This window comes from Leuresthes tenuis, unplaced genomic scaffold, assembly GCF_036924035.1.
Source record: "Leuresthes tenuis unplaced genomic scaffold, fLeuTen1.0.hap1 SCAF_21, whole genome shotgun sequence".
NCBI classification, from domain to species: domain Eukaryota; kingdom Metazoa; phylum Chordata; class Actinopteri; order Atheriniformes; family Atherinopsidae; genus Leuresthes; species Leuresthes tenuis.
In genome coordinates, this window is record NW_027325375.1 from 6,835,568 (window position 1) to 6,860,410 (window position 24,843).

Below are 24,843 nucleotides of genomic sequence, written 5' to 3' on the forward strand. Positions count from 1 at the left end.
TCCACTTTTAAGATTAGGCTTAAAACTTTTCTTTTCGATAAAGCTTATAGTTAGGGATGGCTCAGGTAATCCTGAAACATCCCATAGTTAAGCTGCTATAGGCTTAGACTGCTGGGGGACCTCATCTGTCACACCTTTCCTCACTTTGCTCTCTTTTTCCCCCTGTTTAATTTCAAAATTGATTTTATGTACATGTGACATTATTGTGGTTATTAACCTATGTTTCCCTGTTCCAACAGATATCCTTTGAATGGCGTTATGGTGTTTTTCCCCCCTCTTTTCCCTCTTTTCTGTCTTCTCAAACCCCAGCTGGTCGAGGCGGATGGCCACCCTTCCTGAGTCTGGTTCTGCCAGAGGTTTCTTCCTGTTAAAAGGGAGTCGTTCCTTTCCACAGTTGCCACAGGCACGCTCAGGACGGGAGATTGGACTGAAGACACATTTCGGTGCAATCTGTTGATTTCCTTAGCTAGGATATTAATTTTTTTAATTAGCTCTATATGAATTAATTGGATTATGATTACAATGAATTGAATTCCAATTGGCTTGAATTGGACTATATTACTTAAGTGCCTTGAGATGACAATTGTTGTAATCTGGCGCTATATAAATAAAATTGAATTGAATTGAATTGAATTGAATATAGATGCCAGATATGTTTTGTAACGACTAAATGCATGTTAGAAACTGATGCTGGTTTTATCTGAAACGCATCCGAAACTGATGGTTTCTCATCACTTTTTGCATTTATTTAACTGATAAACAGGCCAAGCCCCTGGCTCCTTTCCATAACTCATTTGGTACAGCACAGAACTGCAGGTGTCCCAGGACACTTAGCTAAAGCCTCATTACTTGCATTGCTACAGCTGATGACAAGAACCTCTGCCGACGCTCCCTTCGATAGCTCAGTTGGTAGAGCGGAGGACTGTAGGTGCCCAACACCAGTTATCCTTAGGTCGCTGGTTCAATTCCGGCTCGAAGGATGGGTCGAGCTTATGTGTACAGAGACTCTGAAGGCCTACTCCTGTAAACCTTTAAAAGCTGTTGGAAGGGCCCTTTTTGGGGAAACTCTGCCACACTCCTTTTGCTTTCATGAAGGGCTAGTGGCGCAATGGATAACGCGTCTGAGTACGGATCAGAAGATTCTAGGTTCAACTCCTAGCTAGCTCGGCATGCAAGCTTCAGCTTCTGATGTTTCTCAGCTCTCCCACTGCTGCAGAACAGGAAACCTTTAAAACTTCTTCTCTCTACTCCCTGAGTATCCCAGCACACTTATGCCCCAAAGATGCCACACACCGTCATATCTTGCAGCACCAAAAGGAAAGTTCCTCTTCCGCTTTGTCTTTCCTGTCAATGATTTTGCTCCAAACACAAAAAAACATACATCGAAGCCACATGCAGCAGAGCTAGATATACTATCCTTGGGATTTGAAGGTGTTTTCAATCACATAATTGGGGAAAAGATGCAAAATTCAAGATTCAAGAGGCTGTATTTATCCCGAAGGAAACTGCTGTGCAACAGTTATGGAACAAGGGGGAAAGTACAAAAAAAAAAAAAACAAAACAAAACAAAACAAAACAAAATAAAGCTAACCACACACAACAGAAAGCAGCAACCTGCCGTGATCATATAGTGGTTAGTATTCTGCGTTGTGGTCGCAGCAACCCCTGTTAGAATTCGGGTCATGGCAAACCGAGGTAGAATTGCAGTTTATAGTAACAGTTATGGAACAAGGGGGAAAGTACTAAATAAAATAAAATAGAAAAATAAGATAAAATAAAGCTAACCGCGGAAAGCAGATACCTGCCGTGATCGTATAGTGGTTAGTACTCTGCGTTGTGGTCGCAGGAACCCTGGTTAGAATTCGTGTCATGGCAAACCTAGGTAGAAATGCAGTTTGTAGTTTAATCCCGAAGGAAACTGCTGTGCAACAGTTATGGAACAAGGAGGAAAGTACTAAATAAAATGAAATAGACAAATAAGATCAAATAAAGCTAACCGCAGAAAGCAGCAACCTGCCGTGATCGTATAGTGGTTAGTACTCTGCGTTGTGGTCGCAGGAACCCCGGTTAGAATTCGGGTCATGGCAAACCTAGGTAGAAATGCAGTTTGAAGTTTAATCCCGAAGGAAACTGCTGTGCAACAGTTATGGATCAAGGGGGAAAGTACTAAATAAAATAAAGCTAACCACACACAACAGAAAGCAGCAACCTGCCGTGATCATATAGTGGTTAGTATTCTGCGTTGTGGTCGCAGCAACCCCTGTTAGAATTCGGGTCATGGCAAACCGAGGTAGAATTGCAGTTTGAAGTTTAATCCCGAAGGAAACTGCTGTGCAACAGTTATGGATCAAGGGGGAAAGTACTAAATGAAACAAAATAGACAAATAAGATAAAATAAAGCTAACCACAGACAACTGAAAACCTGCCGTGATCGTATAGTGGTTAGTACTCTGCGTTGTGGTCGCAGCAACCCCGGTTCGAATCCGGGTCACGGCAAACCTAGGTAGAGATGTATTTTTGCATTGCTGAAAAAAGTTGCCACTTTGAGCTTGAACGTCTCCATCTTTTTGGGAATTTCTGTCTAAAGGCATCTGTCCCACATCAAACGCCTGAAAGTATCAACATCTGTGTTGGACCAAGTGGAGACTTACCCATATAGATGCCAGATATGTTTTGTAACGACTAAATGCATGTTAGAAACTGATGCTGGTTTTATCTGAAACGCATCCGAAACTGATGGTTTCTCATCACTTTTTGCATTTATTTAACTGATAAAAAGGCCAAGCCCCTGGCTCCTTTCCATAACTCATTTGGTACAGCACAGAACTGCAGGTGTCCCAGGACACTTAGCTAAAGCCTCATTACTTGCATTCCTACAGCTGATGACAAGAACCTCTGCCGTTGCTCCCTTCGATAGCTCAGTTGGTAGAGCGGAGGACTGTAGGTGCCCAACACCAGTTATCTTTAGGTCGCTGGTTCAATTCCGGCTCGAAGGATGGGTCGAGCTTATGTGTACAGAGACTCTGAAGGCCTACTCCTGTAAACCTTTAAAAGCTGTTGGAAGGGCCCTTTTTGGGGAAACTCTGCCACACTCCTTTTGCTTTCATGAAGGGCTAGTGGCGCAATGGATAACGCGTCTGAGTACGGATCAGAAGATTCTAGGTTCAACTCCTAGCTAGCTCGGCATGCAAGCTTCAGCTTCTGATGTTTCTCAGCTCTCCCACTGCTGCAGAACAGGAAACCTTTAAAACTTCTTCTCTCTACTCCCTGAGTATCCCAGCACACTTATGCCCCAAAGATGCCACACACCGTCTTATCTTGCAGCACCAAAAGGAAAGTTCCTCTTCCGCTTTGTCTTTCCTGTCAATGATTTTGCTCCAAACACAAAAAAACATACATCGAAGCCACATGCAGCAGAGCTAGATATACTATCCTTGGGATTTGAAGGTGTTTTCAATCACATAATTGGGGAAAAGATGCAAAATTCAAGATTCAAGAGGCTGTATTTATCCCGAAGGAAACTGCTGTGCAACAGTTATGGAACAAGGGGGAAAGTACAAAACAAAACAAAACAAAACAAAACAAAACAAAACAAAACAAAAAAAAACAAAACAAAACAAAACAATAAAATAAAGCTAACCACACACAACAGAAAGCAGTAACCTGCCGTGATCATATAGTGGTTAGTATTCTGCGTTGTGGTCGCAGCAACCCTGGTTAGAATTCGGGTCATGGCAAACCGAGGTAGAATTGCAGTTTGTAGTAACAGTTATGGAACAAGGGGGAAAGTACTAAATAAAATAAAATAGAAAAATAAGATAAAATAAAGCTAACCGCGGAAAGCAGCAACCTGCCGTGATCGTATAGTGGTTAGTACTTTTTGGGAATTTCTGTCTAAAGGCATCTGTCCCACATCAAACGCCTGAAAGTATCAACATCTGTGTTGGACCAAGTGGAGACTTACCCATATAGATGCCAGATATGTTTTGTAACGACTAAATGCATGTTAGAAACTGATGCTGGTTTTTATCTGAAACGCATCCGAAACTGATGGTTTCTCATCACTTTTTGCATTTATTTAACTGATAAACAGGCCAAGCCCCTGGCTCCTTTCCATAACTCATTTGGTACAGCACAGAACTGCAGGTGTCCCAGGACACTTAGCTAAAGCCTCATTACTTGCATTCCTACAGCTGATGACAAGAACCTCTGCCGTCGCTCCGTTCGATAGCTCAGTTGGTAGAGCGGAGGACTGTAGGTGCCCAACACCAGTTATCCTTAGGTCGCTGGTTCAATTCCGGCTCGAAGGATGGGTCGAGCTTATGTGTACAGAGACTCTGAAGGCCTACTCCTGTAAACCTTTAAAAGCTGTTGGAAGGGCCCTTTTTGGGGAAACTCTGCCACACTCCTTTTGCTTTCATGAAGGGCTAGTGGCGCAATGGATAACGCGTCTGAGTACGGATCAGAAGATTCTAGGTTCAACTCCTAGCTAGCTCGGCATGCAAGCTTCAGCTTCTGATGTTTCTCAGCTCTCCCACTGCTGCAGAACAGGAAACCTTTAAAACTTCTTCTCTCTACTCCCTGAGTATCCCAGCACACTTATGCCCCAAAGATGCCACACACCGTCTTATCTTGCAGCACCAAAAGGAAAGTTCCTCTTCCGCTTTGTCTTTCCTGTCAATGATTTTGCTCCAAACACAAAAAAAACATACATCGAAGCCACATGCAGCAGAGCTAGATATACTATCCTTGGGATTTGAAGGTGTTTTCAATCACATAATTGGGGAAAAGATGCAAAATTCAAGATTCAAGAGGCTGTATTTATCCCGAAGGAAACTGCTGTGCAACAGTTATGGAACAAGGGGGAAAGTACAAAACAAAACAAAACAAAACAAAACAAAACAAAACAAAACAAAACAATAAAATAAAGCTAACCACACACAACAGAAAGCAGCAACCTGCCGTGATCATATAGTGGTTAGTATTCTGCGTTGTGGTCGCAGCAACCCCTGTTAGAATTCGGGTCATGGCAAACCGAGGTAGAATTGCAGTTTATAGTAACAGTTATGGAACAAGGGGGAAAGTACTAAATAAAATAAAATAGAAAAATAAGATAAAATAAAGCTAACCGCGGAAAGCAGATACCTGCCGTGATCGTATAGTGGTTAGTACTTTTTGGGAATTTCTGTCTAAAGGCATCTGTCCCACATCAAACGCCTGAAAGTATCAACATCTGTGTTGGACCAAGTGGAGACTTACCCATATAGATGCCAGATATGTTTTGTAACGACTAAATGCATGTTAGAAACTGATGCTGGTTTTTATCTGAAACGCATCCGAAACTGATGGTTTCTCATCACTTTTTGCATTTATTTAACTGATAAACAGGCCAAGCCCCTGGCTCCTTTCCATAACTCATTTGGTACAGCACAGAACTGCAGGTGTCCCAGGACACTTAGCTAAAGCCTCATTACTTGCATTCCTACAGCTGATGACAAGAACCTCTGCCGACGCTCCCTTCGATAGCTCAGTTGGTAGAGCGGAGGACTGTAGGTGCCCAACACCAGTTATCCTTAGGTCGCTGGTTCAATTCCGGCTCGAAGGATGGGTCGAGCTTATGTGTACAGAGACTCTGAAGGCCTACTCCTGTAAACCTTTAAAAGCTGTTGGAAGGGCCCTTTTTGGGGAAACTCTGCCACACTCCTTTTGCTTTCATGAAGGGCTAGTGGCGCAATGGATAACGCGTCTGAGTACGGATCAGAAGATTCTAGGTTCAACTCCTAGCTAGCTCGGCATGCAAGCTTCAGCTTCTGATGTTTCTCAGCTCTCCCACTGCTGCAGAACAGGAAACCTTTAAAACTTCTTCTCTCTACTCCCTGAGTATCCCAGCACACTTATGCCCCAAAGATGCCACACACCGTCTTATCTTGCAGCACCAAAAGGAAAGTTCCTCTTCCGCTTTGTCTTTCCTGTCAATGATTTTGCTCCAAACACAAAAAAAACATACATCGAAGCCACATGCAGCAGAGCTAGATATACTATCCTTGGGATTTGAAGGTGTTTTCAATCACATAATTGGGGAAAAGATGCAAAATTCAAGATTCAAGAGGCTGTATTTATCCCGAAGGAAACTGCTGTGCAACAGTTATGGAACAAGGGGGAAAGTACAAAACAAAACAAAACAAAACAAAACAAAACAAAACAAAACAAAACAAAACAAAACAAAACAAAACAAAACAATAAAATAAAGCTAACCACACACAACAGAAAGCAGCAACCTGCCGTGATCATATAGTGGTTAGTATTCTGCGTTGTGGTCGCAGCAACCCCTGTTAGAATTCGGGTCATGGCAAACCGAGGTAGAATTGCAGTTTATAGTAACAGTTATGGAACAAGGGGGAAAGTACTAAATAAAATAAAATAGAAAAATAAGATAAAATAAAGCTAACCGCGGAAAGCAGATACCTGCCGTGATCGTATAGTGGTTAGTACTCTGCGTTGTGGTCGCAGGAACCCTGGTTAGAATTTGGGTCATGGCAAACCTAGGTAGAAATGCAGTTTGTAGTTTAATCCCGAAGGAAACTGCTGTGCAACAGTTATGGAACAAGGAGGAAAGTACTAAATAAAATGAAATAGACAAATAAGATCAAATAAAGCTAACCGCAGAAAGCAGCAACCTGCCGTGATCGTATAGTGGTTAGTACTCTGCGTTGTGGTCGCAGGAACCCCGGTTAGAATTCGGGTCATGGCAAACCTAGGTAGAAATGCAGTTTGAAGTTTAATCCCGAAGGAAACTGCTGTGCAACAGTTATGGATCAAGGGGGAAAGTACTAAATAAAATAAAATAGACAAATAAGATAAAATAAAGCTAACCACACACAACTGAAAACCTGCCGTGATCGTATAGTGGTTAGTACTCTGCGTTGTGGTCGCAGCAACCCCGGTTCGAATCCGGGTCACGGCAAACCTAGGTAGAAATGTATTTTTGCATTGCTGAAAAAAGTTGCCACTTTGAGCTTGAACGTCTCCATCTTTTTGGGAATTTCTGTCTAAAGGCATCTGTCCCACATCAAACGCCTGAAAGTATCAACATCTGTGTTGGACCAAGTGGAGACTTACCCATATAAGAGAAATAAAAGGACACCTTCGATCAAACTCATTTTGACAGGTGACCTCTGACCTCTTATCGATCAATCAAATTAATATGACAGGTGACCTTTGTTTGACATCCGTTTGCTGACATCTGGGGATATGACTTTTGACCTCTTATCGATCGATCAAGCTATTTTGACGTGTGACCTTTGTTTGACATAGATTAGCCATCTGTTGAAGAGATCTAAGGAAGGAAGGGGGAGTTTATGGCTAGGGTTAAGAATGATTACAGCTAAAGTCAGGAGGTTGTGAGAAATATATTAGTTGAATGTTTAAATAAGAGAAAGGGTTAGGGTTAATAGAAAAGGTTAAGTTGTAGAAGTGGTCAGCATTTTAACAGCTTCAAAGACCGGTCCCTGTAAGGTAAAGATGGGAAAATAATTAGATGTGTGGGGTGGGGTCTGTTAACAGACATCTGGTTGTCTCTGGCTGCACCATACTGTGACACTGAACGGAGGATGGGTTGTTTATAGCAAATAGAGGTAGGTTTAAATTACATGAAAAAGGTTTCCCTCTTAGTTTGCATACATGTTGTATATGGTATCATGGGCTAATCTACAGAGAATTCACTAATAGAACAGGTTGCCCATAAAGTTTACATCTAGTTCTCGCTCTGACTGATCAGCTCACACTATGAGAGCCAACTGCAGGGGGTCGTAAGAATGCATCATGCTGCGGCACTGGGCTGTAGGGGGCAAATGGCCCGGGTCAATAAGAATGCAAAGTACAGTGTGGTAAACAGTATGTGTCCTTGTCTTAGTTCGTAAGTAAACAAATGAACATATATGATGTTCACAAGGATGTACCATGCTGTGTGGGAATGAGATAACATTTTAAGTCTCGTACGAGCAAGGCTCAGGGTGCTGGAAAGTCCTCCTTTTACCAGGTGTTGCTAGCACTGCATGGATTTGGGTGGGGTGGGGGTGGGGGGTGTTAACAGACATCTGGTTGTCTCTGGCTGCACCATACTGTGACACTGAACGGAGGATGGGTTGTTTATAGCAAATAGAGGTAGGTTTAAATTACATGAAAAAGGTTTCCCTCTTAGTTTGCATACATGTTGTATATGGTATCATGGGCTAATCTACAGAGAATTCACTAATAGAACAGGTTGCCCATAAAGTTTACATCTAGTTCTCGCTCTGACTGATCAGCTCACACTATGAGAGCCAACTGCAGGGGGTCGTAAGAATGCATCATGCTGCGGCACTGGGCTGTAGGGGGCAAATGGCCCGGGTCAATAAGAATGCAAAGTACAGTGTGGTAAACAGTATGTGTCGTTGTCTTAGTTCGCAAGTAAACAAATGAACACATATGATGTTCACTAGGATGCACCATGCTGTGTGGGAATGAGACAACGTCTTACTTCACAAGTAAACAGAATCAATCTGTTACTAACCGTAGGGTGGATATAAACTAAGTGTGAAGAGCAAATGGGTTGAAATTAGCACTTCAAGAAATTTTTAAAACACTCCCTTATTTCTATGGAGGGGGGTAAGACTATATAAAATGGTTCAGGCATTTACGTCAGGGGCTCAACCGACAGGATAGGAACCATGGACACAGGTACGCAAAAAGTCTCCTTAAAACTTTAAAAAAAAAAAAACCAACAAAAAAACCAAAAAAAAAAAAACCAACAACAAACAACTTTTTTAGGACGGAAAACAAGAGCTGACGTCCATACACAGCCAACCGGCGGTTCTTTGGCACTCTTAGGAGTATTCAACGGTAAGTAAAAAAGATCTGATGTTAAACATATGAATGCGTGTATAATTATATTACCACACCATGACAGAGTGTTAATTTCCAGAGTTGGACGCAGAGGATTTGGATGACTTCATATTGACGCAAGCCGATTATGGTAATGTTACTTTAACTTTAATAACCTTTAACAAGTGAAATGTTTCAATGAAATAACAACAGATGTAATTGTTCACAGATTTACTAAACAGTGTGGAGCAAGGCCGAAAAAAGAAGAACCCAGCCGTGTTCGAAGGTGAATTGACTTTAAACGCGCCGGGAGGGGGAAACGGACTTTCCCTGAATAAATCCCGGCTACGACGAAGACTGCTCCCTGTACAACACAACCAGTTTTCAACTGAGTGTCCGAGTGTTAGTACAGAGGACGGACGGCAGGAAACATCTGTTCTACACACACCTCCGAGTGTACCTTACAGCCCACGAGAAACCCAACGACCCGAGTCGCCTGTGAGCGGCTACCATACCGACACAGCTGCAGGGGCTGAAGGGGCTGTCGGTTTACTAGGCTGCATAACGGCGCAGCTATTAGAGGCGCCAAGCGTTGCTCGCGGGGGGGAGGGACCCCTCGCTAAACAGCCTGATCAGCGGGGTAAGTTTTTAAAAAAAACTCATCACTCATTGTTTTTGTTTTCTCACGTGAGCGCGTAAGCGTCATACGTCATCAACACGGATGTGACGCATAGGGAGAGGGTGAAGGGTGAGAGGGGTTAAAAGAGCGCAGCCTTTTTTTTTCCAGTAGAACTCATGTCTGGTGCCTGTAAAACAAGCCAGTTGATATATTATTACTGCTCTGTCCACTTATCCGTGCTGCATTCAACGGGAGCATTACATGGTAACATCTATGCAAATTTCACATAGTGTATACTTAAGCAAGGTTTTTTTTTTTTTAAATTTATTTATTTATCTATTTTACGCTATTAAACTGTGTTTCAATTTGACAGAATCTGATGTTATAGCTCCCGTGAGGTCCGTGGTGAAGAATCGGCGGTGCAATAGAGTGCGCAACAGACTGTCGCTTGTCGAAGGGCTAATGAAAGGTACAGCCTATTATTATTATTATTATTATTATTATTATTATTATTATTATTATTATTATTATTATTATTGTTATTATTATTATTATTATTATTTTAAATTATTATTATTAATTTTTTAAAAAAAAATTTATATATAATTTCTTTAATTTTTTTCATTTATTTTAATTTAAATTTTTAATTTTTAATTTAAATTTATTTATTTTTTTTTTTTAAACTTTAATTTAAATTTTTAATTCTTAATTTTTTTTTATTTTTTTTATTTTTTATTTTTTTTAAATTCACAATCACTGAACCAGGTATATTCAAAATACTTTTATGGTTATTTCTCCTTCAACCACAGAGGCCGATCTGTCAATAGAACGGATAAATCCTCCAAGCCGGCCCGACCCTCGTCTGTGGAGGAAAAGAAACGCTACCATCCGACGTGAAAGATCAAGAGCTCGGGCATTCATGAGAAGTAGCGAGATTCTTATACAGAGAATTAACCGTGACTTGGCCGTGATTTCGAAGTAAAGTAAATGTGTGTATATATATATAAGTAGATATCTTAACCCCTCTTAGCCATTCTCAATTCTGTGTAAAGATGGATAATCAAGCAGGCAGAGCTGTGCCGGCTGTAATATCCGAGGCTGTGGGAAATTTGGAAAACATACCCATACCGGTTCATGTGTGGGATTACTTTACACCACTGGAGTATGCGCTCCTTAATATCGATTATCAATCATCTCCTATGAATATTGAAGAAGATGAAAATGGTCAAATTGATGTGTTACATGAATTAGAATCGTCAGTCCTGAATTTAAACGGGCCTCCGCCACCCGGCCCGAGTTTACAAAATGAGTCATCAAAACCAGCTCCTTGTGTCACATCACTAGAGACAGCCTCAGCGATTAGTGCTTCTCAATCTTCAGCATCAGACACAGCCTCATCAAATCTGAATTCTTTACCTTCTCCAGCTGCAGCAGAGCAAACTCTGCAGCATGGTAGGGGGGTGAATCAGGAGAACGTAGCCGTCCCTGAATTAGAATCGTCAGTCCTGAATTTAAACGGGCCTCCGCCACCCGGCCCGAGTTTACAAAATGAGTCATCAAATCCAGCTCCTTGTGTCACATCACTAGAGACAGCCTCAGCGATTAGTGCTTCTCAATCTTCAGCATCAGACACAGCCTCATCAAATCTGAATTCTTTACCTTCTCCAGCTGCGGCAGAACAAACTCTGCAGCATGGTAGGGGGGTGAATCAGGAGAACGTAGCCGTCCCTGAAACGAGTCGGAGAGCTACACCTCAACCGATTGAGCGGGAACGCTATAATTGTCTTGAAATAAGACGTCCCGTCACAATACCGCGTCCGTGCCCTGATAGAATGCCCAACATCGCTGAGTTCACTTCAGCTGTTATGAGCAATCTTATTGAAGTGGCAGAAACAGCGCGATCACACGCCAGATGTAATGATGTCGTCCAGCTAGAATTAGTAGGTGAGAGTATTTCTCAACATATTACCGTTTCTGTCACAAATGAGTCTGATGTAATCCTGAAAGCCTTTCTGGACTTTTTAGATGAGTTAACTCAATCGAACGCAGAGATTGCCTCTGATACTAACATGGAGTTAGTCCTCCAGGTAGTAAGAAACCCTACAGGGGGCGCCAAACGGAAGGCTTCAAAAACCTTAGAATGCGAATTAATCCATAAGAAAAAACGTCACTTGTACATTACAGATAACTGTGACAATCAGCTCTGTTTCGCCATCAGTCTCGCGCACGTCTCCGGTTCTAAATTTACCGATAGTCAGGCTTCGGCCCAGGCGAGAGAGTGGCAGCGTCAGGCAGGGCTGACTGATCAGACGCCTGTGTCTTTCGGTGATGTTGGAAAATTCGAAAAAATCCTAAACAGAAAAATTGTGGTGTTTCACAGAACCAAGGGTGATCGAGCTCTGTGTAAATTTGAGACTGATTTCAGAGATCGATCAAGCCCTCTCTTTCTGTTATTACTCCAAAACCATTACTATGGAATAAAAAACCTCAAAGGATTTTTAGGGTCGAAGTACATTTGCGAGCACTGCTACACCAGTTACAATGAGCCACACTCACACTACTGTCCTGGTTACTGTCCTGTGTGTTGCGACTCGTCATGTACAAATCAAGAGCTCAGTCCTGTATTTTGTGGCGATTGCAACAGAAGCTGTCGTAACTCGTCGTGCTTCAACAGACACAAAGAACCTCGTGAGAGACCCCAAGCCAGAATGCAAGTGAGTCATTGTGATCTGATTAAAAGGTGTCCGACGTGTAAGAGATTTTATCGCGTTGCGATGACTAAGGTAAAAACCCCCCACGTGTGTGAAGGTTTAAAATGTAAAATCTGTGGTGAGAAACTGACCCTCGGTTCTACACCAACTCTCGGTGGACATCAGTGTTACATTCAGCCTACCAGCACCGACGAACGGCTTGACGAAAAACTGATCTTTTATGATTTTGAATCCTTAGTCGGTCAGAACGATGTGCATGTCCCCTTTCTGGTCTGTGCAAAAACGCTGAAAGGTGTGGAGTGGTCTGCCTACGGGTTGGATTGTGTCAAGAAATTCCTCCTCCGTTTCAGGAGACCACGCTACCGTGGATACACGTTTATTGCTCACAACGGACGAGGTTATGATAGTTATCTAATCCTTAACGTCATGGTGCAACTAGGTATGAAGCCCTCTCTCATCACACAGGGGAGTAAAATTCTCTGTTTTACAGACTGTGATTATGGTTTGAGATTCATCGATAGTCTGTCCTTCCTGGCTATGAAACTGAGTATGATGCCGAAAGCGTTAGGTTTCAGTGATCATACCAAAGGTTTCTTTCCCCACAGATTCTCTTCAGAGCAGAATTTGAAATATGTGGGGCCTTTTCCTTCACCGAGTTACTACTCTGTAGAACTCATGAGCCCCAGTGAGCAGGGAGAGTTCTACAGATGGTACGATGGAGTTTGTAAAGGCACCTTTAACTTTCGTGAACAGAGCATGCTTTACTGCAAAAATGATGTAGATATACTGTTCAAGGGGTGTGTCAAATTCCGCGAGCAATTCTTTAACGAGACGCGCGTGGACCCCCTGAAATGCATCACGATCGCGTCGGCCTGTATGAAGGTTTTTACCGCCAACTTTCTGCAGCCTAAAACCCTGGCCATACCTTCACCCGTTGATTACAGTCAGCAGAGTAAGACCTTCTCAAACGCATCCATCCAGTGGCTGGAGTGGTTAGCGTTTAGCAGAGGGATTGAGATTAGCCATGCGTTAAACACAGGGGAAAAAGGAATCGGTCCTTATCACGTAGATGGGTATGCGGAAATTGACGGTGTGAGGGTAGCTTTTGAGTTTTACGGCTGTTTCTTTCACGGCTGCCCCATCTGCTATCAGCCTCAAGACACATGTCCGCTGAGGAAGGAGCCGTTTGAAAAGTTCTATGCAGAGACCCATGAGAGAGAGAGAGAACTTCAGTCAGTGTACGGTCTTCGTCTGCATATCATGTGGGAGCACGAGTGGACTGAGATGAAAAAGTCCCATCCGGAGGTGATTGAATTTCTCAAGAGCTTTAACGCCCCTGAACCTCTCTCTCCGAGACAGGCACTGTACGGTGGTCGGACCTGCGCACTCAGGTTGAGGTACAGTGCGGGGGTAGATGAAACTGTGCACTACGCTGACTTTACATCTCTTTACCCCTATGTAAATTGCAGCTTTCCTTACCCTCTCGGCCATCCCAGAATCATCTGCAGAGATTTTGATGACCCTGACAGCTACTTTGGTTTCATAAGAGCTGTTGTTTATCCTCCGCGTGGGCTGTTTTTCCCAGTTTTACCTTACAAGTCATCTCACGGAAAACTTGTATTCACTCTCTGTCGCACCTGTGCTGAAATGAATAACCAGGCAGGTGCGTGCAGCCACAGCGATGAGGAGAGAGCACTAACAGGTGTGTGGGTGAGTGTGGAGTTTAGCAAGGCGTTAAAGCTTGGTTATCGTCTTGCTAAAATCACTGAGGTGTGGCACTTTGAGAGGACCAGTAGCTCAATCTTTGTAGACTACATACACACATTTCTTAAGGGTAAACAAGAGGCTTCAGGATATCCCGCAGACGCAGTTGATGAGGAGAGTAAGCAGAGGTACGTCAGTGATTACAAACTCCATCAAGGTATTCAGTTGGATACCAGCAAAATAGAGGTGAACCCTGCTAAAAGACAGGTGGCTAAACTGTGTCTGAACAGTTTCTGGGGGAAATTTGCGCAGAGAAGCGACCTCCATCAGACCACCATCGTCACAGACCCGAATGAATTTTTTAATTTCATGTTCTCGGGTAAATACAAGATAGCCTACTTCCACTTTCTAAACCCTGACATGTGCATGTTGCAGTGGACTTACAACAAACGGTGCATCGCTCCACCCAACAAGGTAAACAATGTATTCATTGCAGCATTTACCACCGCATATGCACGTTTAAAACTGTACAGCTGTCTGGAAGTAATGCAGGACAAAATTCTCTACATAGACACAGACAGTCTGATCTATGTGGTGAAAAAAGGTGAGACTCCACTGAAACTGGGAAACTATCTGGGGGATTTGACCGACGAGCTGGGAGGTGACACAATTCAGGAATTTGTTGCAGCAGGACCCAAGAGTTACGCCTACCAGACCAGAAATCAGAAAAAAGTATCGATGCGCGTTAAAGGCATCACTCAGACGCATGAATGCAGCGAGAAGGTCAACTTTGACAGCGTCAAAGAGTTAGTGGAGGGATACTTGGCTGACTCCAGAGAAATGGTGATCGAGACCCCTCAGCGTACCATCAGAAGAGATAAAAAGGGGTTTCTGTTAAAAAATGTGACATTCCAGAAAAAGTTCCGGGTGGTGTATGACAAGAGACGCCTTTTTCCTGACGGTACAACTCTGCCTTTCGGTTATTAAGGTATTAAGGTGGTTAAGAGAGGGAAAAAATAAATAAATAAAAATGCCGCAATTTTCTGATATGAAGGAGATTGATTTTGACCCCAGACTAAAGACTCCTTTTTCATGTCTGATTGTGGGGCCCAGCGGATGTGGAAAATCATTTTTTGTTAAAAGTGTTTTAAAAAAGTGTAACCACGTGATGGATGTTGTACCGGATAATATTGTTTGGATTTATACCTCTTTCCAACCACTGTATGCTGAACTGCAGCGGTTGAATAAAAACATCAAATTTGTGGAAGGATTGCCTCATTCTTTTGAAGATGAAAATCTGTTCCCTCCTGATCGTAAGCACTTGGTTATTCTGGACGATGTCATTTTTCAGGCTTCAGACCATCCTGAAGTGGTAAAAATTTTCACTCAGTACAGACATCACAGAAATATGAGTGTCATGATGTTGACTCAAAATGTATTTCATCAAGGGAAATACAGTCGCACCATCAGCCTGAACAGTAACTACCTGGTGCTGTTTAAGAATCCCAGAGATAGATTGCAGGTGAATATACTAGCCCGTCAAATCTTCCCCTCAGAGAAAGCTATTTTTCTGGAGAGCTTTGAGGACGCCACCAGAGAGCCGCACGGGTATTTAATCGTCGACCTGACCCACTCATGCCCAGAACAATACAGACTGAGAACGGGTTTACTTCCTAGTCAGTGGCCAGTTGTCTATGTTCCGAAAGCATAGTAATTTATCATGTCAGCCCGTATAAAAAGGAATGCTCCGTTACTCCGAGCTCTGTACCACGCCACACCTCAGAAACGTAAGGACATTCTCGGCCATTGTTCACCCGACTTTCTTAAAGCTTTGTGTGAGATTGCTCTGAATATTTTAAAGGGTAACATTAAGCTATCCCCTCCCCAGTATCGGAGTTTGAAAAAGCAAAAGAAAGTTATCAGACTGCTGGCTGATAAGAGAACCGGTTTAAAACGTAAGCAGCTGGCTCTCAAAAGTCAAGGAGGAGGGTTTATTCTCCCCATCCTAACGGCTCTTGCACCCGTAATTGGGGATCTAGTGGCCGGAATCGTTAGAAGATAAGATGTCGCTCAGGACAGCACAAAAGATGTTTCTCATCTCACCTCATCAGTTCAAACACTTGAGTCAGTCAGAGACTTCTATCAGACAGACGGCGGAGGATGATTTGGATAGTAAAATGAGAGCGATACTCGACGAGTCAGGAATGACCTCTTATGAAAAAATTAAGAAATACGACGCCCTGCTGCAAAGATACCTCACCCTAATCAAGCAAGGTCAGATGGAGGAGCCGCGGATGACTGTGACTCTTCAGCGAAACAATCTTAATGATCCAATACCTGAATCAGATTCCCGTGAGACGGATCGTGTTCACGAGCCCGATCAGCTAGAATTGGATGCAACGGCGAGTGAGGTATTAAAAATCCTTCCAAAGCGCGATCGCAGAAATGGTGAATACATCTTGAGGAAATTATCTGAGAGAAATGGCTGGACCACCAGAGGAGAATTTGTTTATCAGGGGCAGGTTGTGAGAGGATCACATTTGGTTGATTTACTTAAAAACCTTCTGCTCCCTTTTAAAAGAAAAGCCCAAACCATGCAACCAGCAGGCTGGACAAGTTTTCTCAATGTTCTGAATGAACTGAACATACCTTTATCCTCTGTGAATAATCCGCAAGCCCGTGAACAATATTGTCGTCTCAAAACAGAGTCGAGCGGAATAGAGAAAATACCATCTGTAAAACCGAAGAAGAAGATAACCCTCTCCCCACATTTTTTAAGATCTGGACATGGTGAGCGAGACGAGGCTGTAGATGAACATAGTCTGCATAAAAAGATAAAACCTCCGCGCTGGGTTACCTTTTCACCATAAATTTCTGTAAGAAATGAATAAAATGATACCGTCATTTGTTCTCAATAAAAAATTTTTATTGATTCCAATTTTCAGAGTCTACAGAGTCATCACTTTCATGCATTCACAATTTATAGCACTCTTTGAACATCTGTAAAGAACAGGCTCCGTGATGAAATGAGGTAGCACTGTGCTTTCTGATGCATCTCTGATATTTTTTCACAAAGTTAGATACCATCACATCATTTTTAAGAACATCGTCACTGTAGGAGGATAATACTTGCTGCAGAGACATTCCGCACGCCCGGTGGCAGAGGTAATAAACGCACTGCTGACCGCACACGGTGGACAAGGTGTTCTGAAGTTGGCGATTATGGTACGTTATCTTCAGGGATCGGTCTTTCAGAAATGACACAATGTCTGAGGGGTAGTGAGAAAAATCTGGCGGTAGCCCGTAAGAGTCGAAAAAGGTGGCTTGACCGTTCTCCTCCAGAGTCAGAGCTAGCCAATGCTCCCCAGGCATGTGAGAAGGATGTGTGTTCACAATGAAGTAAGCCGGCTTTGTAAACGTTTGTGTGAGCAAGGGGAGTTGGTCACTAGCCCACACGCCACAAAATAGGTCACCCAGTAGATGGTGCAACAGGCTCTCCAGTTGGTGGTTATTCATGCTTACTCTTTTAATAATAGTCCACCAGCACCTGTCTTCTTGAGTTGATCTCCAAAATGGAATCGTAACATGCGTAGACAATGAGGGTTGTGGTGTGAGGTAGCGGAACTCTAAACCTCGCCTCCAGTCTTAAATTCCCATTAGAAACAGGTGACAAGGCGTCGCTATCCTCACCAGGATTGAGATTAAAGATAAACAGCGAGTAACCGTTGTTAAATTCTTCACGTGTGATACTCAGAGGGAGATCTTTTAAATGACGACCTGTCGCTGTGAACAAATTGTAAAATTCCCGGACTGAAATGCCTTGGTTGAACTGAGGCTGGAACGCCTTGGCGGGAACTTGTTTACCATCCTGACAAAGAGCTAGATACTCTATATCCATATGTTTAAAGTTGAAGGGTGACAAGTCCCTTCTTCCCGTGAATGCCTCGTGGTGCACCATACCTAAAACAATATATTTAGGCATCGCTCCCAAAAAGAGATTCTCCTGATTGCATATCCTCGAATTTTCAGGGATGGAGTATGTTTTTACATTCACTCGTGACAGTGGGTAGAGAGCGTTTCCTCTCATTAAGGCCGATGTGTGGCCTAAACGAACAGCGGGGGAGACGGAAACTTTTTTGATAAAAAGAGAGGCTCCTAATATCATTAATCGGTAAGTCGAGTCTCTGGTTCCCATGAGATAGAAGGCCTCACTGGCTCTGGTTAGTTTAACTCTCATATCCACAGAGTTCAGCAGGAGCCTTTCGCAGAAAAAGATATCCCCATGGAGGGGGCCCAATAGGTGTACTTCTCTGGAATTAGCTGTACAGAGAGCCCTCTGGTTTAGCCCTCTGTTTGGCCCGTTATTGGTTACTATAGAGTCTATGGCGCCGGCTGTGTCTTTACAATAAAGACCAGCGCTGAACTGACTCTTTAACGTGTCTTCAGAAAAGTTTAGCAGAGTCTCGATCATAGCTCTATATGGGTGGGTGGCACTAGACTGTGAAATTAATCTATCACCCAGAGTAACATCGCATTGACTGAATAGTGTATTGAGAGGATAATTGATGAGACCCACAGGTGCGTCGTTCGCCAAGTTTGTGCCGTCTGCATTGGTGATCTTCACGCGTAGATGTAACAAGGTATCGTTGAGATCCAGATACTTTTCACCATCTCCCGGTATAAAAAACTCAATCGGACCATTCTCAGTAATAGCGGATAGAGGCATAATTTCCGTGTAGATCTTATCCTCGATAGAAAGCTGGGTCATAGGGACTGAAAATAAGTCCAGTTCTGCCAGGGTGCACTCAGGGGATTTGTGATGCAAAAGAGCCATGTTTCACTCTCTTTCTCTCTCTATTTATGATTCAGTGGAATATATCCCTGCTCCGTGCAGACTTCCTCCCTTTAGGCTTGATCCTTCCAACTGACTTCTTTCTTTTGAGCGGTCTCACTATTTGTGACCTCCTCATACGTTCACCCGGCGGCCGCTTTCTTGGTCTTCGTGACAGAACCATGATACCCGATCCTTCTTGTCCTCCCGTCTCTGCAGGACCAGAGATCCTTCTCATGGTTTTGCCTATGACATCTGAGGCAATGTTTGTAGCTGCTGTTTTCAGATGAGGCTTAGCTATAGCAAAACCTTTTTTAACAAGGGGAGCTACGAAGCGAAATAATTTTGAAAATATAGAACCTATTCCACGACCGTACATTACAGGTGCTCCATAAAAACCAGGCAGGGTACCTCCGACCTGGTTCTGGTAATAGTTTACGAAGCGGTGAGGATCATCCCTCATGTTTATCTGAACCATGTTGCTTTGTTTTGTCGTCCTCCTCCTGACACAGACACAGACACTGAGGTGACCTCTGACTGAACGTTTGTTTGATAGTGACTAATGAGTCTGTGATCAACCCGTTTTTATATATATATATATATTACCTCTTACTCTCTCTGTGATATTAGAGTGAATGACCATCATTTCATTACGCGTTGTGATATCACGGGTCGGAAGTGTAGTCTCACAACGGTTTTCCCATAAGTAAAATTTACCGGAGTGTTTTGATCCGTTTTAATCTCTATGTGGATGTTTTCAATATGCCTCTTTGCTACAGGTAGATAGTTGACCGGGTTAAAAGTATGCGTAATTATATCGCCAAACTTACCCTCTACTCTAGCTGTTCGCAAGAGCGGGGCATAAGCATCGCCGACTATCTGAGGAGCAACCACATCGCTGTAACAGTAAAGCTGGTAGAAACCTGCTTTTAAATCCATCGGGTAAGGGGCACTCCTTTTATCAAACACGATCCATTTGCCAGGCTCCACACCTAGCATGTAGCTCAGTGGTGGATAAAAACGCAGGTGGTACTGGCCACCTGCCTGATACACGAGTCTATTTTCCACCGTGTTCACGACTAAATAAATATCAGAACCTATTTTTCTAAGGTGACCCTCAATCTCAGCTTTGAGCTGATTCAAATCCTTGAAATGTCCCCATCCTATATTGTGGCGGTAGAAATGTTCCAGCCCCGCTTTCCTCCATTCAAAAAAAGCCTGGTCCTTGGGGGCGTTATGCCATGTGTACGGATAAGAAATCTCCGTCAAGGCAACCTGCCACGAACCTTCCAAATCGATATGCTGGGCTAAATCCACGCGGAAACTGGAACTGGTATTATTCTTAAAGACGTTGAGACTAGCGTTGGAGGGCAGGGTGATATAAAACCCCTCATCCTCCACCGTTCGGTTCATGGTGTAATGTAGCGGGCTAGGAGTAGCGATGGCCCCCTTTATACCTCGTGAAGGTCACTGGCTCTGACCCAGCTGTTGAATTTCTCAGGCCAGTTTTTCCAACGGACAAAAACCTGTTTTACACCCCTGATGTTGCGTCGTTTTAATATCTTCTCCACTTGATACATCTTGTCTTTATTCAGTTTAACTTTTTGAATCTCCTCCGCGTAAAATGAACCTTCAATAGCTTCTCCATCAAAATCTTTGAGTTTGTACACAGGGGGAGATCGTGCAAGCTGCTCGCTCACTGTAAACACTTCGTCTGTAAAACTTTGTTCATATTTCTTGTCAAACACACCTCGCAGTTTAGATATTCTTACAAGATCTCCTTTTTTAAACTTTATCCTTGAGTCCTTGCAGCATCGATCGCGTGCAGAGCCGTACAGGTTCTGAAAAACTTTAAAGGTGTTTTCTAGAGTCACTTCTACAGGCTTCATTTTGATGCTCGTGTGGTAACTGTGGTTGTAACTTTCCACGAGATCCTGCAGGACGTCGACGTATCGACGTGTGTTATTAGCAGTAAAATATCTCCACATCCTGGTTTTTAACGTGCGGTTAAACCTCTCAATCACAGATGCCTTTACCTCGCTCGGAGTAGCAAAATGCACAACTCTGTGGTTCTCTAATAATGCCTTAAATTTTTTGTTAAAAAATTCTTTCCCGGCATCAGTTTGAAGTTTTTTAGGGGTCTCGCTTTCTCTAAAAACAGATTCAAAAGCCTTTACGACCTCTGCGGCTGTTTTTCTCTTCATAGTGCGAACGTAAGCCTTTTTTGAAAACACGTCAATGACGGTTAATAGATAATTATACCCGTCATTGTACTCAGCCAAGGCCTGCATGTCGCAGAGATCTGCTTGGAATTGTTTTAAGGGGCTGGTGACAAAAACTCTGTTTCTCGGAAAATGTATTCTTGCAGGTTTATGTAGAGTATATGCATCTTGCTCTGATAAGAAGTCTTGCACTTTTTCGCACGCGACTTTCTTACCCGTTTCGTCCTGTACAGCTTTACGCAACCTCTCTACTCCCCCAAAACTACCAGGGTGGATAGGATCGTAGAAAACCTTTTTCATTAACCTCGTTTCAGCCATCTCACCTTATACAAACTCTGGCTTGTAATGACAGAAAACACAAAACGCAAGTATATTTCAACCTTTTATTTTTTCTCTAATGTGTAATAATACACACACACACACACACATACAAATGATCACAAAAAGCAGGAATGCTAGTAATATAGGATTTAAGAAAAGTTAAATGTTATAAAAACATCACACGAATACAATATTAGTCTAAACACATCCGGCTGATGGAAAGAAGGAATGTAACACCCCTCTTTTAACCCTCCCAGAACTTTGTCATGGTTTGAAGCTGCTGCAATTTCTTTACATCATCTCCAATCAACTGCTCGTACATATCGTGTATAGAAGTGTTGATTTGTTTCACCAGAGTTAGTTCGTACAAGTAAGCTTCTGCCACAGCCCTGACTCTGGCATCATCTTCACAAATGTTACGCGCAGTTAGAAGATGTTGAATGGAAGCAACGAATCGTTGATTATAAAGTCTCCGCATCAGAGTGTAGTAATGGTCATGAAAAAAGTCGTCCTCGAGGACATCCTTGCACTGATGTTGGCGTAAACTAGGGTGATCGACACTACATCCGTAGCATGATTCAATCATAAATTTTTTGATGGTCTCGTTCAAGAGGTGTATCACTGCAGTTTTCACAACTTTGATGAAACCTGAGGGGACCCATCCATCAAACTCGTCCTCACCCTCTCCTCCGGCATCCTGAGTGTGTGCAGGGGACCCCTGGCCTGGTGGAAGCTGAGAGTCCTCCATTTCGTTAGATTTAGCTTCCTCCGTTGTTACGGCCACGGTGGATCCTATCGGGTAGAGCGTTAAGCAGCGGTCATCAGGCGCCGAATTTGAGAACTCGATCTCGAGAGAAGAGGAGGAGTTGGAGGAGAAGAAAGACTCAGACGAAGTCGCTGGTGAAGGAGGGTGATACGGCTCCAGGTAGTATCTGTCGCTGTCTGGTGATCCAAACTGCGGTGATGTGGATGTTGAAGAAGGACTCCCTGTATGCACCAATAGCGACGGAGAAGCATTCTCCAGATCGCGGTCAGCGATCTCCTCGCACAATGTCTTCTGGACGCTAGTTCTCATCCTGTTCCTCGTGTTGATCGGTGTATGACCTGTGCTGGAGTGTGTCCTTATAAACCTGAAGGGGGTGTGGTTATTGAGGTTGAGGAGGAGGGTTCTCAGCGGAGGGAGGTCTACACAGCCAGGGTTTTCTTGACTGCTAGAATCTCACCCCAGTTCTGGCAACTGCGGAACAGCGTGGAAACTCGATCCGCTATATCATTCATCTTCTCCACCCAGGCTGCATGAGGTATTGCTAACAGCGTCCTAAACACACCACAGTCAGAGTTATAGCACTCAAGAACAAAAAGATCCCCGTCTTCATTCTCATTAGATTTCCGGTGGCTTGCACGGAAGAACCAACGGCCTGTAACGCCTGTTTTCGATTGCCACACAGCAGTGAAAACCATCCTTGTTTTGGCCAGCTCAGCATCATCCAGAGGATTCCTCAGTCTCGGACTCTCCAGTCTCGGCCGTTTGGCTGCAGACGTTGCCGGGATTTCTTCGGGTTCTTCTTTCACTGTTAACACCTCCTCAGCCGAGCCCATGCCTCCTTCTCTATGACGCGGTATCGCTAGTTTCAACACTCCCCAGTCGTTGGAAGTTAGCATACCCACAGTGGTCAGAGGTCCCGGCTTCTCACCACCCTCGTCAAGCTGATACAGACAGAGGTCACCTGTTTCATACATGAACACATAGCCCCATCTTCCCCGCAGTCCATAAGGCTCCAGTGACCATTCTTCCCGTAGAGACACGGGCGGCGGTTGCTGCGTTCTGCACAGAAACACCATCCTTTTCTTGGGAGCATTAGGTACCAAGGGCTGATCTTCAATTATCGTTACCGGAGTCTCACAAATGAGAGACCGCAGAGCACACGTCCTCTCCGGGGCCTGCGTAGATTTATCCTCTACACTCACTCTGCTTCTTGTCCTCGGCATCTTGAATCAGCTATCTTTCACCCCAAAGTCGTTCTCTACACACTGACTGTCTCAGGGTTTTTATCCTTTACTCGAAACACCTCCCCTGTCCACCCATTGGCCCTCAAACCTGGGGGTCGAACAATACCCCACCCCACACATCTAATTATTTTCCCATCTTTACCTTACAGGGACCGGTCTTTGAAGCTGTTAAAATGCTGACCACTTCTACAACTTAACCTTTTCTATTAACCCTAACCCTTTCTCTTATTTAAACATTCAACTAATATATTTCTCACAACCTCCTGACTTTAGCTGTAATCATTCTTAACCCTAGCCATAAACTCCCCCTTCCTTCCTTAGATCTCTTCAACAGATGGCTAATCTATGTCAAACAGAGGTCACACGTCAAAATAGCTTGATCGATCGATAAGAGGTCAAAAGTCATATCCCCAGATGTCAGCAAACGGATGTCAAACAAAGGTCACCTGTCATATTAATTTGATTGATCGATAAGAGGTCACAGGTCACCTGTCAAAATGAGTTTGAATAAAGGTGTCCTTTTATATCTCTCATATAGATGCCAGATATGTTTTGTAACGACTAAATGCATGTTAGAAACTGATGCTGGTTTTATCTGAAACGCATCCGAAACTGATGGTTTCTCATCACTTTTTGCATTTATTTAACTGATAAACAGGCCAAGCCCCTGGCTCCTTTCCATAACTCATTTGGTACAGCACAGAACTGCAGGTGTCCCAGGACACTTAGCTAAAGCCTCATTACTTGCATTCCTACAGCTGATGACAAGAACATCTGCCAACGCTCCCTTCGATAGCTCATTTGGTAGAGCGGAGGACTGTAGGTGCCCAACACCAGTTATCCTTAGGTCGCTGGTTCAATTCCGGCTCGAAGGAGGGGTCGAGCTTATGTGTACAGAGACTCTGAAGGCCTACTCCTGTAAACCTTTAAAAGCTGTTGGAAGGGCCCTTTTTGGGGAAACTCTGCCACACTCCTTTTGCTTTCATGAAGGGCTAGTGGCGCAATGGATAACGCGTCTGAGTACGGATCAGAAGATTCTAGGTTCAACTCCTAGCTAGCTCGGCATGCAAGCTTCAGCTTCTGATGTTTCTCAGCTCTCCCACTGCTGCAGAACAGGAAACCTTTAAAACTTCTTCTCTCTACTCCCTGAGTATCCCAGCACACTTATGCCCCAAAGATGCCACACACCGTCTTATCTTGCAGCACCAAAAGGAAAGTTCCTCTTCCGCTTTGTCTTTCCTGTCAATGATTTTGCTCCAAACACAAAAAAAACATACATCGAAGCCACATGCAGCAGAGCTAGATATACTATCCTTGGGATTTGAAGGTGTTTTCAATCACATAATTGGGGAAAAGATGCAAAATTCAAGATTCAAGAGGCTGTATTTATCCCGAAGGAAACTGCTGTGCAACAGTTATGGAACAAGGGGGAAAGTACAAAACAAAACAAAACAAAACAAAACAAAACAAAACAAAACAAAACAAAACAAAACAAAACAAAACAAAACAAAACAATAAAATAAAGCTAACCACACACAACAGAAAGCAGCAACCTGCCGTGAT

At 43.4% G+C, this 24,843-nt stretch overlaps 12 non-coding genes across 12 annotated transcripts; all 12 read left to right on the forward strand.

Annotated features, from left to right (window-relative positions):
• The first annotated feature begins 891 nt into the window (after positions 1 to 891).
• trnay-gua (transfer RNA tyrosine (anticodon GUA)) lies at positions 892 to 980 on the forward strand. The gene is given in 2 exon segments: positions 892 to 928; positions 945 to 980. It is a non-coding gene; the product is annotated as a tRNA-Tyr (tRNA).
• Positions 981 to 1,094: 114 nt separating this feature from the next.
• On the forward strand, positions 1,095 to 1,167 carry trnar-acg (transfer RNA arginine (anticodon ACG)). Its single transcript has one exon. It is a non-coding gene; the product is annotated as a tRNA-Arg (tRNA).
• A 1,257-nt stretch (positions 1,168 to 2,424) lies between these two features.
• On the forward strand, positions 2,425 to 2,496 carry trnah-gug (transfer RNA histidin (anticodon GUG)). The gene has a single exon. It is a non-coding gene; the product is annotated as a tRNA-His (tRNA).
• Positions 2,497 to 2,907: 411 nt separating this feature from the next.
• Positions 2,908 to 2,996, forward strand: trnay-gua (transfer RNA tyrosine (anticodon GUA)). Its single transcript is given in 2 exon segments — positions 2,908 to 2,944; positions 2,961 to 2,996. It is a non-coding gene; the product is annotated as a tRNA-Tyr (tRNA).
• A 114-nt stretch (positions 2,997 to 3,110) lies between these two features.
• On the forward strand, positions 3,111 to 3,183 carry trnar-acg (transfer RNA arginine (anticodon ACG)). The gene has a single exon. It is a non-coding gene; the product is annotated as a tRNA-Arg (tRNA).
• A 1,038-nt stretch (positions 3,184 to 4,221) lies between these two features.
• trnay-gua (transfer RNA tyrosine (anticodon GUA)) lies at positions 4,222 to 4,310 on the forward strand. Its single transcript is given in 2 exon segments — positions 4,222 to 4,258; positions 4,275 to 4,310. It is a non-coding gene; the product is annotated as a tRNA-Tyr (tRNA).
• Positions 4,311 to 4,424: 114 nt separating this feature from the next.
• On the forward strand, positions 4,425 to 4,497 carry trnar-acg (transfer RNA arginine (anticodon ACG)). The gene has a single exon. It is a non-coding gene; the product is annotated as a tRNA-Arg (tRNA).
• Positions 4,498 to 5,516: 1,019 nt separating this feature from the next.
• trnay-gua (transfer RNA tyrosine (anticodon GUA)) lies at positions 5,517 to 5,605 on the forward strand. Its single transcript is given in 2 exon segments — positions 5,517 to 5,553; positions 5,570 to 5,605. It is a non-coding gene; the product is annotated as a tRNA-Tyr (tRNA).
• A 114-nt stretch (positions 5,606 to 5,719) lies between these two features.
• On the forward strand, positions 5,720 to 5,792 carry trnar-acg (transfer RNA arginine (anticodon ACG)). The gene has a single exon. It is a non-coding gene; the product is annotated as a tRNA-Arg (tRNA).
• Positions 5,793 to 6,892: 1,100 nt separating this feature from the next.
• Positions 6,893 to 6,964, forward strand: trnah-gug (transfer RNA histidin (anticodon GUG)). Its single transcript has one exon. It is a non-coding gene; the product is annotated as a tRNA-His (tRNA).
• A 17,102-nt stretch (positions 6,965 to 24,066) lies between these two features.
• trnay-gua (transfer RNA tyrosine (anticodon GUA)) lies at positions 24,067 to 24,155 on the forward strand. The gene is given in 2 exon segments: positions 24,067 to 24,103; positions 24,120 to 24,155. It is a non-coding gene; the product is annotated as a tRNA-Tyr (tRNA).
• Positions 24,156 to 24,269: 114 nt separating this feature from the next.
• On the forward strand, positions 24,270 to 24,342 carry trnar-acg (transfer RNA arginine (anticodon ACG)). Its single transcript has one exon. It is a non-coding gene; the product is annotated as a tRNA-Arg (tRNA).
• Positions 24,343 to 24,843: the final 501 nt, after the last annotated feature.